Genomic DNA, 15,869 nt, shown 5'->3' on the forward strand with positions numbered 1-15,869 from the left:
GAGTGGATTTTACCCTCTGCTTGGGGCTGGAGCCAACACCAGTTCCCCTCCCCTTTGCAGTGACAGGCATTATCCTGAGCTGAAGCTTTGCTAGGCCTTGGTCCACCTGCAGCAGGAGCTGGGTCACACTGGAGAAGACTTGGCCAGTCACCCAGAAGCAGGGGCTGCGGTGGGCGTGGTACTCGGCAGTCTAGGCAGACGGCTGCTGGCTGTTTGACTGTGGAGACCTTCCACCACTTACCCTTCAGGTAGCCACCAGACAGCTAGGTCTGGAGGGAGGAGCTCTGAACGTCTTGCTCCTGGAATCACGGCCACGCCACGCTCTGGGGGACTGGCGCCTGCAGTTCCTGACGGTGCGTGGCGGCGGAAATGAAAAACAGCTGCTGTTGCTCTGCCTGGGCAGTGCGTCCTGGCACAGGGCGGCTGGGTTGGCGTGGAAGAGTAGGCATGAAAATCCCCAGCGGCTGACTGTGTGGCGGGATGGTGCCAGGGCCAGCCTCGTGCTCTATAGCTGTGCGATTGCAGCCACATCCTCCCTTTTCACCTCCTGCTTGTTTATCTGCTATCAGTTGCTAAAAACAATGATTCCCGTCCAGCTGCAGCTTGTTTTGCGTGATCCTGCCAGGTAACATTCCCTCCCTGCAGTACTTAACATGCTTCTGTCTCCATACTCCTCTGTCCTGCTGCCTCCACTATTGGTAAGGGGGATTTATTCTCAGCTGTAATTACACTCTGGCAGTATAATCAAGTCTGAGATACTCACCGCAGGCTCCTTTGAGCCATGTTGTGTTGAGCTTTTTGCGGCTGACAGCACTTAAGGTTTTAGTTCTGGTTTTAATGCCAGCTGCGCGTGGAGCCCAGTGGTGCTATTTTATGCCATTTCAAAGCTTTCCCCAAGGCCGTACTTGCAAGCAGGCTTGTCGTGACCTCTGGCGGGGAGCAGTCGCTCTGTTTAAATGCCCTTCACTGTGAGCTACCCTGGGGGACTGCCCTGGGTTGGATGTCTGAGCCTTAGGAGGGGATGGTTAATTGGCTGTGGAGGTTGGAGTCTTTCCTGCTGAAACGTGGCTGTGGTGCTCACGAGGCCAGCTGGCAGGGGTGCCAGATGCGTGTCGTGGTGGCTGGTGAGAAGTGGGTTTTCAAGGGGGGCTGGCCTTTGGCGGCCTGTTTTTGCTGCCCTAAAAAACCCCAAGAGTAGCAGTGTGGGCTGTTTTCGCTGAGGAGGAGGGAAGGGCTTGGGTGTGGGCCAGGGGCTGGACTTTGACCTCCTGAGGTCTCTTCCAGACCTGGGATCCTAAGTTTCCATAAGGGCTTGGTTCAAACATGGGTCCTCTGCTGCCAGCTCTCAAATCCCCTCCTAGCAAAAGCCAGTGGCAGCCTAATCCCCCGTGGAAGGTGATTTCAGTGCCACTTCTTGCCAAGAGCGGGGAGCTGCCTTGCCCTGGGTGGCTGCTTCACCAGTCACCTCTAAGAGCTGACAGGAGTGTTGGCCTGGCAGAGAGAAGCCCCTTGTACCGCTCGTATCCTGCCATGCATTTGTCAGTTCCACCTGGTGCCTGGCCAGGCAGGACTTGCTCCTGCAGTCACACAGCAGACCTCTGTTGCATCTCTCTGCATTGCCTTCCGCCAGAGGGGGAAGTGCCCTGTCCCTGCAATCAGGGCCACGGGCTCTCAGCTGCTTGCTGGAAGGAATAAACCAGTGTCTGTCCGTCTCCCCCTGCCCTGCCCTCCCTCACATTGCAAGGCATGGGACCTCCATGCTCAGTCCCTGTGAAATGTGGGCCCATGGTAAGGCTGGGTTGGGCAGGGCTGCAGGGAGGGTGATGGCCTGGCGGCAGGGCTGGAGGGATGGGGTGGACTGAAATATTCAGCTGCCTTGGTTTACTGTTGCACCAACACCAGCAGCAGTAGAGGGACAATTCAGGCAGGAGCTCAGCCACCTGAGCGCTTCCTGCCCCTGCTTCAGCCTATGCAGACCTCTCTAAGTGCTGCCGCTGCTGCCTTCCACTCTGCTGGGGAGACAAATTGGGACTGGTTAGGACCTGCGGCATCTGCACCAGCCTCTGCATTAGCCAACCCCATTGATGGAAAACGCCCTTCCGAAGGCGAGCGGCGGGGCTGTGGGGAGCACGTCGGAGCAGCTGTTGTAAAGCAGAGGGCACCCAAACCAGCCGCAGTGAGCTGCCAGGCAGGGGTCAGGCATGTATAAATAGACTCTGCAAGCCGCATGCCTCCCTAGCAAAACAATGGGCCGTGAGTGCATTGTGCCAGGGCGCTCCTCAGCGCCGTGGCTCCCTGGCGAATACACGGGCCAGCTATGGCTGGAAGTGGACCCTCCATTGGCATGGCCCTGGCTCCAGGAGATCGCCTGGGTCCTTCTGCGCCCTGGTTGTCCCTTGGCACCTTTGTTCTACAGGCCGACTAGAGCAGGGGCCCAGGAGAGTGGAGGGCAGAAGTGGAAGCCAGCCCTGGGTGCATGCCACTAGGCCGGGGGACCGTCACAACTGACGGAGGTAAGAACGATACAGCAAACCCACTCTGCCTTCACTAGGCAGGAGAATTACAGTGGCCGCGGTGCTGGCAGAGTGTTAGATGGAATGATGTGTCCTTTGCCGGCCCACAGACAACCTGGGCTTTTCAGCTGGCTGCTGCAAGCTGCCAGGCGACGGTGGACCCTGTTCCCAGCTGTCTTTGGTCCATTGGTGGTGGCTGACCAGAGCCTGTGGAGAGAGCTGCTCAAATCCTGCAGGAGCAATGCTGGGTCTCCGCCCAACAGAGAAGGGGCCTTGGGCTGAGCTGTCGTGAGGGGATTGTCTGTTGCTGCTGGGATGGGAAAAGGCCATCAAAGCCCTAAGCAGAGAGAGTCTGATGGTTTCGGGTATGGGACGCTGGTCCGTGGCTGCTGGTCCTCTCTGCCTCTACTCACGCGTGGTAGAGGCATAAGTGTGATCCCCATTGTAAAGCCTGGGGTGAGGTGATTCTCTGTAGCCCCTGGGAGGGGGAGAACAAGCACCCAGATGTGTTTCCCAGCCTCCCGAGGGTACCTGAAGCTTTTTGGGGCCAGGTTACCCTGGAACCAGACAGGCTGTCCATATATTAAACTAATTCCCCTCTCCTGCAAGGCCAGCCCTGGTCACAAGAAACCCAGCCAGCTCTGGTAGAGACACCTGAGCTGCCCTTTTATAATGCTGATAACTCCCTCCAGTTCCCTTTCCGGCAGGGGGAAATTTGTCATTTCCTCTCAGCTGAGCAAGAGGAAAAACCTCTTGCCTCTGCTGCACCTGCGCTGTAGGGTGTAGGAGATGGAGCAAGCGGGCAGCGGGGAGATGGGCTCCGTTGCCAGCACTTTGCCTGTCAAACGGCTGCTGGGGTGGCACTGGCTTTGGGAGAGGGCAGATGAGTTTGACCTACAGAAGCCTTGGCTACTGGCCAGCCTGCATTCTCCTGGGCAGTTGCCCCAGTCGCAGGAGATTAGGAGCCAGGGCTCCTGGCTTAGCTCCTGCCTGGCTCTGGGGCAGTGAGCAACAGGTTATGCCTGTAAAATAGAATCATAGAATGCTAGGAGTGGAAGGGACCTCGAGAGGCCATCGAGTCCAGCCCCCTGCCCCAATGGCGGGACCAAGTACTGTCTAAACCATCCCTGACAGACATCTATCTAACCTGTTCTTAAATATCTCCAGCGATGGAGATTCCACAACCTCCCTTGGCAATTTATTCCGCTGTTTGACCACCCTGACAGTTAGCAACTTTTTCCTGATGTCCAACCTAAACCTCCCTTGCGGCAGTTTAAGCCCATTGCCTCTTGTTCTATCCTCAGAGGCCAAGAAGAACAAGTTTTCTCCCTCCTCCTCATGACACCCTTTTAGATACCTGAAAACCACTATCATGTCCCCCTGCAATCTTCCCTTTTCCAAACTAAACAAGCCCAATTCTTTCAACCTTTCTTCATAGGTCACGTTCTCTAGACCTTTAATCATTCTTGTTGCTCTTTTCTGGACCCTCTCTAATTTCTCCACATCTTTCTTGAACTGCGGTGCCCAGAACTGGACACAATACTCCAGCTGAGGCCTAACCAGCGCAGGGCCGAGGCTTGTTCAGGCTTAGTCAGTTGTCGGATGTCCCTCTGAGCAGCCTGTGTTCTGATGTTAGAAGCCCTGGGATGATTTCTGCCCCCAGCATGTGGACAGGAAAAGGCGCCTGGGCGGGGTTGGCTGGGCGAGGTTGGGATAGTCGGGAAATCTGCCTTGCAAGGTAACCCCATAGGTCTGCGACTCCAGCATTTGTCCCATGCTTCTGGGAACCTGCCACAAGCTGGCAGGGTGAGGGGGCAGCAAGGCTCGTCAGTGGGCAGGGAGCTGGGTCATGCATCTAGCAGCACTCCAGAGCCAGTTGGTTAACGGTCTGTGCCATTAAGCAAGGCAGGGTTGGGCTGTGTTACTGTGCTGTGCTAGCCCTGGTTCCTGCAGCCTGGTTGTTCCAGTTGCTGGCTCCTACAGCTGCGCCCCTTTGTCGCCTCTGGGCCTGTGTTCAGCTGCGAGCCTGTGAGGTGGGGGGCCGCACCCAATGCAATGCAACCCTCCCGCCATTCCACACCAGGCTGCTGCCCCCAGGAACCTCTAAACGACCCGGAACCAACTCCCTAAATTGCTCCTGGGACGATTCTCTGCCAGCCCTTCCACACGCAGCTGCCCACGCAGCTCCTGTCAGCCCAGCGGGAAAGTCTCAGGCCTTGATTTAACCGCATCCACCAGTGCTGCTGGAAGCAGATTTGAGGGTTTAATTGACTTCCTGCAGCAGGCGCGCAGCTGGGAGGGTGGGGGCAAGACAGGAGTAGGGTACCCAGTAAGTGCCGGAGCGGAGCCTGGCACACACTTGCCCTGTGGCTGAAGACTCAGCGGGTGCTGGGTTTGAATCGGTCGCTCCCTTTCATGCTGCCTGTGTGATGCTGCTGCTGGAGCTGTCAAGGGTTCCCAGCACCATACCATAGAGTTCAGGGGGTAAAAGAGCAGGTGTGCCTGCTTGGACACGAGTGCAGCAGTAATGCAAGTCAGGGCTGGATTTTACAGTGACCCAGGAGAGGAAGGGTTGCCTAGTGGGCGGAGCCACAGCTTTGCACTTGGGAGCCTGGGTGTCTGTTCCCTGCTCTGCCACCAACTTCCAGTGTGACCTTGGGCATCTCCCTTAGCCCCTCCTCTGGACAGGGGGGATCCTTGCCCTGCTCTGCCTCCCAGGTGTGCTGCACTGAGGACGAGGAGGGGCTCAGGCACACTGGTGGTGGGGCCGTGCGTGTGCTGAGAGGAAGCGTGTCAGATTCCAGTGTCTCCACTTGCCTTGCAGAAGCCAGGTGCTGAGCGCCATCCCCGCCCTCCAAGAAGACCTGGCAGCTGCAAGGCCCTGGCGGCTGGTGGGATGTCCGTGGGTCTAGGACGCCTGGGTGGAGCTGCCGGCCGTGGCCCTGGGCTTTCAAGGGGGTCTCTTCCAGGCTGTCTCAGCTCATCTCGAAGAACAGCAGGTTCTGGGGAAGGGCGAGAAGAGGTGACTTGCGCTGGCTTTGCTGGAGAGGGAGAGGTCTGGGGGAAGGGAGGTCCCCCACAAAGAACAGGCTGTCCGGACTTGTACCACTCCTGAGTGTCCTGCCTGCCTGCAGCTTAACGGAGGTGGGGGAGACCGGGCCCAGCCCCCCAGGCTTTGCCTGCAGCTAAGCCATCAGCTGGGCTGGGGATGTTTAATGTCCAGGGTGGCCTGCAGGGCCTGGGCCATGCCGAGGAGCTCAGTGGCCAGTTGAGTCGGATTCATAGCCGGCTTTGGGGTAACTGGCACCCCCGGCTGGGGGATCTTAGGGAGACCTCATGGGGTGAGACCGTGCTCTGGGGAGGTTGAGGGGGCTGCTGCCAATGGAGTGCCCAGCCCACTAAGTGGGCAGCATCCGTGCAACTGTGGGTTTCAACCCCCCCCGCACCCCAGCATCCGCTGCCCCCAGCCTGGCCATCCCAGCGTGCAGTGGATACGGCGCCCGCGCAGGGCTGCAAAAGCAGAAGCCTTAATGCTGCTCAGGAGGCGAGAGCATCCCTGGGCTTACGGCCAGTGACTAAACCTGTGGCTGCTGCTGTGTGAGGTGCTGGAGGTGAGCACGGCCCGGGCAGGAGGGGCACCCTTGTCAGAGCTGGGCCAGGCCAAGCGAGATGCCTAAGGCCAGCGCGAGGGAGGACGGGGATGGCAAGGAAAAGGCCAAGTGACTCCAGCCCAGCGCTCGTGGCACAGGCAGCCCCCACGGCAGCACCTGCCCAGGTGTGAGCTGCAGACAGCACAAGGCGGTGGGAGTCTCGCAGGGCGGGTGGGTCTAGCGTAACTAGTCAGTGGAGGGGAGACTGAGGCAGCCAGCTGGAGGGAAGCTGGGTGGGGGTTTAGACCCCTCAACAGAACCCTGTGTGAGGGCCAAGGTGACTCCAGGCGCCCTGCTGCAGGGGTCCCAGGCACGGCACCTTTAGGCCTGGAAGGGGCCATGTCCCTGGCTGGGGGCTCTGGGTCACATGAGCTGCTGGCAGCCCATGAGTATGAGCGGGAGGTGGGGGGGGCAGCAGGACGGGGGGCAGCTGCTGGCACTTACCAATAGGAAAGCAGCTGCCAGCAGCAGAGCTGTGTCCTCCACCCCCAGCGCTGCTGAAACTGAGAGAGAAGGTGGGAAGGTGCATTGCCTGGGGCTCAGCTGCGGTATGGAGCAGCCACCGGCCCCCCTGCCAGAGCCACCCCACTGCTCACCACACTGGCAGGAGGTTGGGGCACCCCTCTCCCCCCAGGATGTTCTGCCGCCAGGAGGTGAGTATCCTGCGCCTCTCCCTGGCCAGGGCCCAGGATCCTCTGCTCTCGGCGGGGACTAGACAGCAGGGCTGTTACCCCCTCCCCCGTGCTCTCCCTGCAGCTCTCAGGGCAGGTGAGGCCAGTTCCCTGCTCTTTGTTGAGCTTGGCAGCTTTGGGGGTAGGTGCTGGAGGAGCAGCCGCTCCTAAGGACAGAACCAAATGACACCAGAGCCCCCCTCCATGGCCACTGTGCCCCCCTTGGTGGGCAAAACGCACCAGGAACCTTCTCTTGCGCCAGCACCAGAGTTTGTCCCGTGAGGGGACATTGGGGAGAGCGGGGCCCCCTGTGACCCCACCGGTCGGTGTCCCCCAGGGCATAGCCAGCCTGCCCCTCCCAGAGGCACACACAGCCGGGGACTCTGCCGGGCAGCTCTGCACCCCCCCACTTACAGTCCACCCTGAAAAACTCATGGTCCACGTCCCGCTCCTCGTTGAACCCCAGCCACCTGTTCCAGATCACTGCCACGGGGCTGCCTGTGCAGGAGGTGACCTGGCTGGGCGGACAAGGCCAAGCAGATGAGGGCCAGCAACGGCCGGCTGCATGGACATCTCCCAAGGAGGGGGCTCCAGGCTCCTATGTAAGTGCTGCTCTGCTAGGTCACACCATGGGCCATCGGGCCCAGCATCCATGGCCAGCACGAGAGCTTGTGGGAGGGGGGAATTCTGGCCAGGGCAACCCTGGAGGTGTCCATCACTGACTTCCACTCCCAGCTGTGGCCAGTCGGAGGCTCAGGTTCACCTGGGGCACGGGCAGGTGGGTCCTAGCCATTGACGGATCTATCCTCCACCAACTCCTCCAGCTCTTGTCAGAACCGGCTTGTACTTGTGACCTCCCCTGGCAGGGAGTTCCACAGGTTAACTGTGTGCCATGTGAAATGCTGCCTTTCCTAGGGCTGAAACCTTCACTGAACTGGCTGAGCCCTGGTGCTTGTGGCTGGGGAAGGAGGCCACACCAGCCATGAATTTATAGCCCTCCATCCTCCCCCCGTTGTCTCCCTTGTAAGCCGAACAGCTCCTGCCTTTTCGGCGCTCCTCGTATGGCGGCTGTGTGATGGAGTGGGGGATACCTGTGTGTGTGTGAGCGGCTCACATAGGGTGTGAGGCTCCTGCTGAGGGTAACCTTGATGACCAGGTAACACCTTTGTACTGCAGACAAAGGAGGAGGTGGAGCCTGAGGGGTTTGAATTGGAACTGGGAGTTGGAAGCAGTGAGTCTGGGCTGAGGGAGAGAGAGACAAAGGAGGGGGCCAGGCCCCGGCTCTGGGGGCCCCTCGGGGCCTCCTCTCCCCAACATGGATGGGACTGGCTGTCTCTGCCGGCTGTACTGACTCCTCTGTACAATGCTGTGTCTCTGCCGGCTAATAAACCTGCTGTTTTCCTGCTGAGTGAGAGACTCTCCTGCCTGCGGACAGGGTGCAGAGCTTGGGGGACCCCCAGAACCCCATCACACTGGTGTCAGGAGTGGGATGTTCTGCACCCCGAGGATGGAGCATCCAGCAGTAAGTGACCGGGGCCCCGGAAGAAGTGGGGCCTGCGAGACCCAGGTGTGCTGAAGGGCAGTGAGGTGCAGCTCCCCAAGGCGGAGGGGCCTGCGGCCGAACCCAACCAACTGCGGTCGTGGTCCTCAAGAGGGGGTGTCACACCCAAGGAGGGGTTACTCCTGGGAATCTGTTGGAGTCGGTCCCAGAAGGTGGAGGGGCCGAGAGCCCAACCCCCAGGAACAAGTGACCCCTGAGGAGGCTGACGCTGAATGAGTTCTTCCCAAGACAGTGTGTTCATGGTCCCTGAGAGCGGGTGTCACACTGAAGAAGGGGTTCTGCTGGGAGTCTGTTGGAGTCGGTCCCAGAGGGCGGAGGGGCCTACGGCCTAACCCTGGGCAGCTTGTGACCCGCAAGGAGCCTGGCACACTGAAGGGATTCTTCCAGGAAGCGTGGGGTGCAGAGGGCATCAGCCTGAGAGCCTGCAACCACGCTGAGCAACTCCGCTGTGAAGTGGCAGCACCTGGAAACCGAATCGAGATTAAAGAAGCTGGACAAGGCAGCGTGGATGTGCAGTGGCGGAGCTGAGGGCTGGGGAGAATCCTGCAGAGGTGAGCCCGAATCGGGGCAGGGAACCCTGGACTGCCTGGAGCTCTGAACCGAGTGGCCTGCCACAGCTCAAGGAGGGAAGGAGCGATTCCAACCCATCATCTACTAGTGGCCAAGACAGACCTGCGAAGAGTTTTCCAGGCCTGGGCCAAGGAAGGTGCCTGTGTGTCCGTGCAGGAAAGCAGCTTGTCCACTGGGAATGGCAAGTTGTCTGTGAGAGAAGCTGCTTCACCTTCTGTGTGTGTGTGGAGACCAGCCGGGGGGCTGGGACAAAGGAGAGAGTGTCTCCCATTGTCTGTCTGTGTTGAACAGCAGCAGCAGCAGCCTGGGGAGAGAGCAGAGCCTGCGTTTGGAAAAGATGCCAATGAGGAAACTAGCCCATTGTCTGAGGAGGATTCCCCAGCCTGGGGTGGCTGGAGAAGGATCCACCAGAAAAGAGCATTCCAGGTGTGTCTCTGAATCCAGCCATGGGGGCTGGAGCAGAGGGAATGGCTCTGGGATGGGCAGTGGTGTCCCTGCTAAGGATGCTGGTCCTTGGTGCAAGAAAAGTGCTTCTGCTTCTGGGGAAGTGAATCCTTTGCCTGAGCCTGTGGGGGCTCGAGATGGAGCCAAGATCCCAGAGCTGGATCTGAGGGCAGCTGAAGCCCAGATGGGAAGTGGGCCTGCCTCTGTGTCTCTCAGGGGGGATGATGCTTTAACTCGGTCTGATCCAGTTAGTATCATCAGGGAATCCCAGAGACCAGACGATTCTGGTACTTGTTCTTTGCCTGATGCTGAGGTGTTACTGGGAGGGGGTGAGAGGGCTCTGTCCTACCAGAGTCATCCTCTCGCCAGGACACAAGAACAGATGGGCAATGGAGTTATGCTGACTGATGAAGATAAAGGAGCTGGTAGCAGAAGGGAGGAAAGGGACCCTGACCTTCTGTCCGGTGGTACTGGCTGTCTGCCTGGAGGGGGATTACGTGGGAATCTGCCTGATGGGCCAGAAGTGATCCTGGGCGTAGGTGAAACCCAGGAGCTGGTTGTGGCTCAAGGGAGCAGTGCCCCTGTGGAGCCAGATAGGGGTGAGTTGTTGGCTGGGGGAGCTCTTGAGGAAGAGAATTTCCCTGAAACTTTTCCTGACCCATCTGTGGGGACTGCAGAAAATGGGAGTGAGGTGAAGGAGAGTGAACAGGAAAGGTGCTTGTCTGTAAGCACCAGAGCAGCCCTTTGCCTGGGGAGAAGTTTGTTTCAGCTCCTGATGGCCAGGACCTGCCTGAGTGTGAAACCACTGGCTGTGCTCTGGAAGGGTCCAAAGCAGGTAGTGTAAAAGTTTCTCAGGAATTGGAAGCTGGTGCAAGTAAAGTAAAAACTATCAGGGAATGTGAGCAGCCCTGTGAGAACCAAGTAAAACAGCTGCACAGCCAATCTCTGTAGGATGCAGGAGAGTGCCAGCAATTCCCCATCTCCAGATGGTGGAAACACGTATATTCTTATACTGGACTCCACTTCTGATTCCATGGGGAGGCAGTAGTTGGAGGTGGAAGGACGAAGGAGCTGTGGGCCTGGTGGGCCAGTAAGGGGTAAACAGGGATTCCTTCATGTGGATTCTGCGTCTGGGACTCACAAAACAACTCTCAGAAAGCAGTTTGGTTTGCAAATTCCCAGACTGGCAGGAAGGGGGCCATCTCCCTGAGATCATCAATGGCCCAGCTCTTGTTAGAAGGGAGGGCACAGCCAGAGAGATCAAATTTCCACCCCAGGGGGCAAGAGAGAAGATTAGAACTTGATGGTGCTAAGAAAGGCCTCAGCCATTTATCCCCAAAATACCAGATTCTCAAGGAGGTTACACAAAAGTTGTGGTCTACCAAAGAGCAACGTAAATGTGCAGTTGCAATGGGTTTGTTCTGTTACGCACGCTGACTGCTGTAACCAAGGGGTGCTGCTACCAAAAGCTGTAGAATTGTACCATGTACTGAAGGTTTGGAAAGAGCCATGTGACATGATGACATTGATGTAGAAGCATGAATTGTATGTTGAAGGAGTCTGTAACTCTGAAATGTCACCATTGTTCCCTGTAACTAGTCTTGCAACCTCTGACATGAGAAGGAACATTCCAAACCTATTGTGTGGCATGGAAGGGGAAACTGAGGCACACAGCCATTGTGGTGGTCTGGCTAAATGTCAAGGGTGGAAGCATTTGTACCTTCCGTCACTGGACTGTAACTGAATTCCAGACATTTGCTGGAGCAGCTGTGTGGGCTGGTGGTCAGATGGGGCAGGACCCAGACCACAAAAGACCTGTTTGATCTGTTGGTGCTGCAGCATCTGTATGGGCTCTGCCCGCCCGACTTGAGAACGTGGCTGACGGACTGGGGCCGAAGCAGCGAGACCAACCAACCCAACGGAACTAAAGGGACTTGGCTGGCTGCATCACATGAAAAGGGCCAATACAAGCTCCTGACTTGGAGCCTCCCCCAGCAGGACTATGACGTGGAGGTGGTGCACATCGAGGGTAGCACTGAGGGTACAGCCGATGCCCTGTCACAAGGGGAGAGCCCCGAACTTCCCCAGGTCACCAGTTGAGTGACCCCGCTCAGTTCGGTCTGGAAGGGGGGAGAGATGTGATGGAGTGGGGGATACCTGTGTGTGTGTGAGCGGCTCACATAGGGTGTGAGGCTCCTGCTGAGGGTAACCTTGATGACCAGGTAACACCTTTGTACTGCAGACAAAGGAGGAGGTGGAGCCTGAGGGGTTTGAATTGGAACTGGGAGTTGGAAGCAGTGAGTCTGGGCTGAGGGAGAGAGAGACAAAGGAGGGGGCCAGGCCCCGGCTCTGGGGGCCCCTCGGGGCCTCCTCTCCCCAACATGGATGGGACTGGCTGTCTCTGCCGGCTGTACTGACTCCTCTGTACAATGCTGTGTCTCTGCCGGCTAATAAACCTGCTGTTTTCCTGCTGAGTGAGAGACTCTCCTGCCTGCGGACAGGGTGCAGAGCTTGGGGGACCCCCAGAACCCCATCACAGGCTGTTCTGTGCCCTTGCCCATCTCTGTCTCAGGCCTGCCACCTCCTTGCTGAGGTGGGGCAGCTGGAGCAGGACATGGCCCTCACGTGGGTGCTGGTGGGCATTATGCTGCTGACTTCTCTCCGGTTCCTACCGGTGCCTGTTCACCCTCACCACGCCTTCGCACAGCACACGGCCCCGAGGGCAGCCGCCAGCCTCAGGGCGGAGGAGACGGGAGCTGGATGGGGTGAAGGCGCCTCCCCAGCCCTCCAAGATGGCCGTGATTGATGGGAGCTCCAGGGAGCTGCCCTGCCCCATTCCAACACGCCCCCCCGCCCCCCCGACCTTACCTGGAACTCCTGGTTGGAGGAGCAGCGGCTGGCCATGCAGGAACCCCGGATCCTCATGCTGGCCGCACCGCGAGAGTCACACATGTCCCAGAGATGGGCCAGGAGGCCCCATCTAGACACAGAGCACGCGACGTGCCACAGCGAGCCAGGGCACAGAGCCGCGTGTCAGCCAGAGGACTGGCTGGTGCCCATGGGCTGCACTGCTGGGCACAGGGCAGGGCCTGATCCCTGGGTCATTTGCTGCCCACCAGCGGCCAAACCCTGGTGCCTCGGAGCCGGGTGCTGCTGCCATTCACCCACACCGGCTGCTAGCCCAGCTCAGGCTCTTGGCACCTCTGGGTGCTGGGAAGCCAGCGCTGCCTGAGCCCAGGTGCCCTCACCTCTGCTGCACGCTGCCCACCAGCTGGTCGCTGGTGGCTAATGCCTGCATCTCCGTCCCCAAGGGCCGTTCCAGCCACAGGAGGGCCTGGCCAGGTGCGTCCTGGAGCCGGCTGCAGCAGGAGCGGGCAGGGCTGTGCAGGTGCAGGTACAAGTGGGTGGTTTCTGAAATGGGCACAGAGAACCGGGAGGACCCAGCGGCCATTGCATGTGGGGAAGTCTGTGCCCCAGGGCTGTCCCCCAACGCTGGGGGGGGGCTGCACTGGGGCCCTGTGCCCCAATGCTGGGGGCGTGCTGTGCTGGGGGGCCCTGTGCCCCAATGGTGGAGGGTGGGGGCTGCACTGAAGGCTGTACCCCCAATGCTGGGGGGGGCTGCACTGGGGCCCTGTGCCCCAATGCTGGGGGCGTGCTGTGCTGGGGGGCCCTGTACCCCAATGGTGGAGGGTGGGGGCTGCACTGAAGGCTGTGCCCCAATGCTGGGGGTGGCTGTGCTGGGGGTTCTGTACCCCAATGGGGGGGGGCTGCACTGGGGGCCATGCCCCAATGCTGGGGGGGCAGCTGTGCTGGGGGGCCCTGTACCCCAATGCTGGGGGCGGCTGTGTCCCAATGCTGGGGGGGGCTGCGCTGGGGGTCCTGTACCTCAATGCTGGGGAGGGGCTGCGCTGGCAGCCCGTGGCCCAGTGCTGGTGGGAAGAGGCTTGTGCGGGGGGGGGGGGGGCGCCCTTCACCTCAATACTGGGTGGAGGGGCCCTGTGCCCCAATGCTGGGGGTGCTGTGCTTGGAGCCCTGTATGCCAATGCTGGAGGGGGGCTGCACTGGGGGCCCTGCTCCCCTTTACTGGAGGGCCGAGAGCCTGGGGGGGTGTCTAGAGGGGCTGGACGCTGTGGGCACGCTCCATGACACAGGTCCTGCTGCAGGAGGAGCTGATGGGGGGCAGGTGGGGGCTGGGCTCTGCCCTGCTGAGGCTTCTACCCAGCGCCCCGCCCCCCCAGCTGAAGGGGTTTGTGCCTTGCCCCCCATGGCAGGCGACTGGGGGGTGGGGGGCGACGGGGCCAGGCACGGAGGGGGGGCAGTTACCTTCGGTAGCTACCAGCAGCCCCTCTGCCCACGCGGTGCCCACCACGTATGTCCTGCCCGGCTCCCCAGCCAGCCCTGCAACAGTCACAGCCACCGCGTCTCAGCCGTGCCCTCCCCGCCGGCCTCGGGCCTGCAGCAGCCTCAAGCAGGGCAGGCAGGTGGTGCCCGGCTCAGAATGGGGGTTGGCATTCGGGAGCAGGCGGGGGAGTCAGCAGGGAACGGGGGTGGGTGTGGTCAGAGCCCTGTCGCCAGGGCCCCTTGTGAGGTGCTCACGGCCCCCTGGCAAGGGCTGGGGCGAGGGGGGGGCCTGGCGCCAGCCTGGGTTACAGAAGCACCAGCGCGTCCAGGCAGGGCTCTGACAGCCTGTGGTGGGGCTGATGCAGCCGGCGCCTGCTTGGGGCAGGGACAGACCCACACCTGTACACGGCTCCCGGGGCATCTCCCCCAGGCCTGGCGCTGGGCGGCGGGGCCAGCAGGTGGGTGCTGAGCTGGGGCAGTGCCCTGCCCTGGGTCCTGGCTGCTCCCAGGCCTGGCGGCTGCTGGTTTGGGGGGGGCCACTCGGTTTAGCCCCACTGATGGGCTGAAGGCTCTGCCCCTGAGCCATGCAGTGCCCACCAGCGCTGGGATCCCAGCAAGTGAGCACTGAGGGCCCCAGGTCAGTGTGGTGCCAGGGCCGGCCAACCCAGCCATGCAAGGTCCTTACCGCATGGCCCGGCTGGGGCGGTGCCGTGCAGCTGGGAGACCCTGGCCAGCACCTGCAGCCCTGGCGTCATCCTCCCAAACCCGCTGCAAGCCTGGCTCCGGCCCCCGCCTGCGGGCTCGCCGGCCCTGCCAGCCCCACTGTGCCCAGGGGCTGTCCACGCCCCCCCCCCAGCACACTCGCCCCGGGGGCCGGTGCCCCTCCAGCTGACAGCAAGGCTCTTCGGCGCCCCAAGGGGCCCTGGCACCAGTCTGCCCAGCTGGCTCCGGGCTCCTCTGGCTGCCCCCGACGGGCAGCAGCTGGGCCCAGCTTGGACCTGCCAAGCTGAGGCCCGTCCCTGCAGCCTGGCGGCCCGGACCCCCACCTCCTTCGTCCTGGAGGAGTGAGCGTGGACGTGCCTCTCCCGCCTCAGGTGCCCAAAGGGAGACGGCTGCGGGCTGAGCGCAGCCATGTGGAGGGCAGGCCCCGGGCGGCAGCAGGAGAGCTGGAGGGCTGCGGCGCTCTGCCGTCGGAGGGCCCCTTGCTCTGCTCGGCAGCTGTACCGCCAGCCCCTCCTGCAGCCCAGCCTCTGCCACAGCCCCTCCCGCCCGCCAGCATTGCCATCCCAACCAGCCGGATCTCCCCCACGGTGCGGGACAATGCGGGGCTGGAGCGCTCTGGCCTCCCCAGGTCAGCCAAGGGCAGGTGGAAGCGACAGCTTTGCCGGGAGCCGTTGGTGCCACGTGAGCCCAGCTGGGGCAGGAAGCTGGGGGTTGCTGGCAAAGAGACGCAGCACCCACCCCCCCCGGTAGCCAATGGGGTGTTCTGAATCTCAGCCAGGATCCCAGCAGCACTCGGCTCCCCAGCCCTGCGGGACTCCCTGCTGCCCTCGGAGAGCTGCCCCAAGAAGGGGGTAACATCCGGGGGCTGTGGGCTTTGGCATGGTTGCTGGCCTGCCCCCTTACTAGCCCCACTCTCATGCCTGGCCCGGCCGCCCCCTGCCGAGCTCCAGGGCAGTTCTGCCGCAGTGAACAGGACAAGGGGTTTCATGCCTCCTTGGCACAAGTGGCCAGCTGGCCAGGCCTGGTTCCCACCGTGCCCTGCACAACCCACCCAGTGTCTGGGCCAGGCCAAGACAATCAAGGGCTGGCCAGAGCTTCCCCCACTGGGATGGCACTGGAGGGACGGCAGCATGGCTGGCTTGGGGATGAGCTGTAAAGAACAGGCACCCCGCAGCACGGGACAGCCGAGCCGAGCGTGATTGCACCCACAGCAGCGTCCCTGGGTGCTCAGCAGCCCGTGAGCCGCAGCAGAAGTGCCCCGCCCCATCTCACTCTGGCCAGCCTTGCGGCATGGTAACTGGAGAAGGGCGCCTCTCCCTTGCCCCCAGCGCCCACCCGTGCCCCCCGCCACCAGCCAAGGAGTTCAGCAGGGGTTTGGTTTACTCCCACGCCCGGC

At 61.1% G+C, this 15,869-nt stretch overlaps 1 pseudogene; it reads right to left on the reverse strand.

Moving 5' to 3' along the window:
• Nucleotides 1-5,488: 5,488 nt before the first annotated feature.
• LOC142018662 (phospholipid scramblase 4-like) lies at nt 5,489-14,883 on the reverse strand (annotated as a pseudogene).
• Between the last annotated feature and the right edge of the window lie 986 nt (nt 14,884-15,869).

The sequence above is a fragment of the Carettochelys insculpta genome, chromosome 10, assembly GCF_033958435.1.
Source record: "Carettochelys insculpta isolate YL-2023 chromosome 10, ASM3395843v1, whole genome shotgun sequence".
NCBI classification, from domain to species: Eukaryota; Metazoa; Chordata; order Testudines; family Carettochelyidae; genus Carettochelys; species Carettochelys insculpta.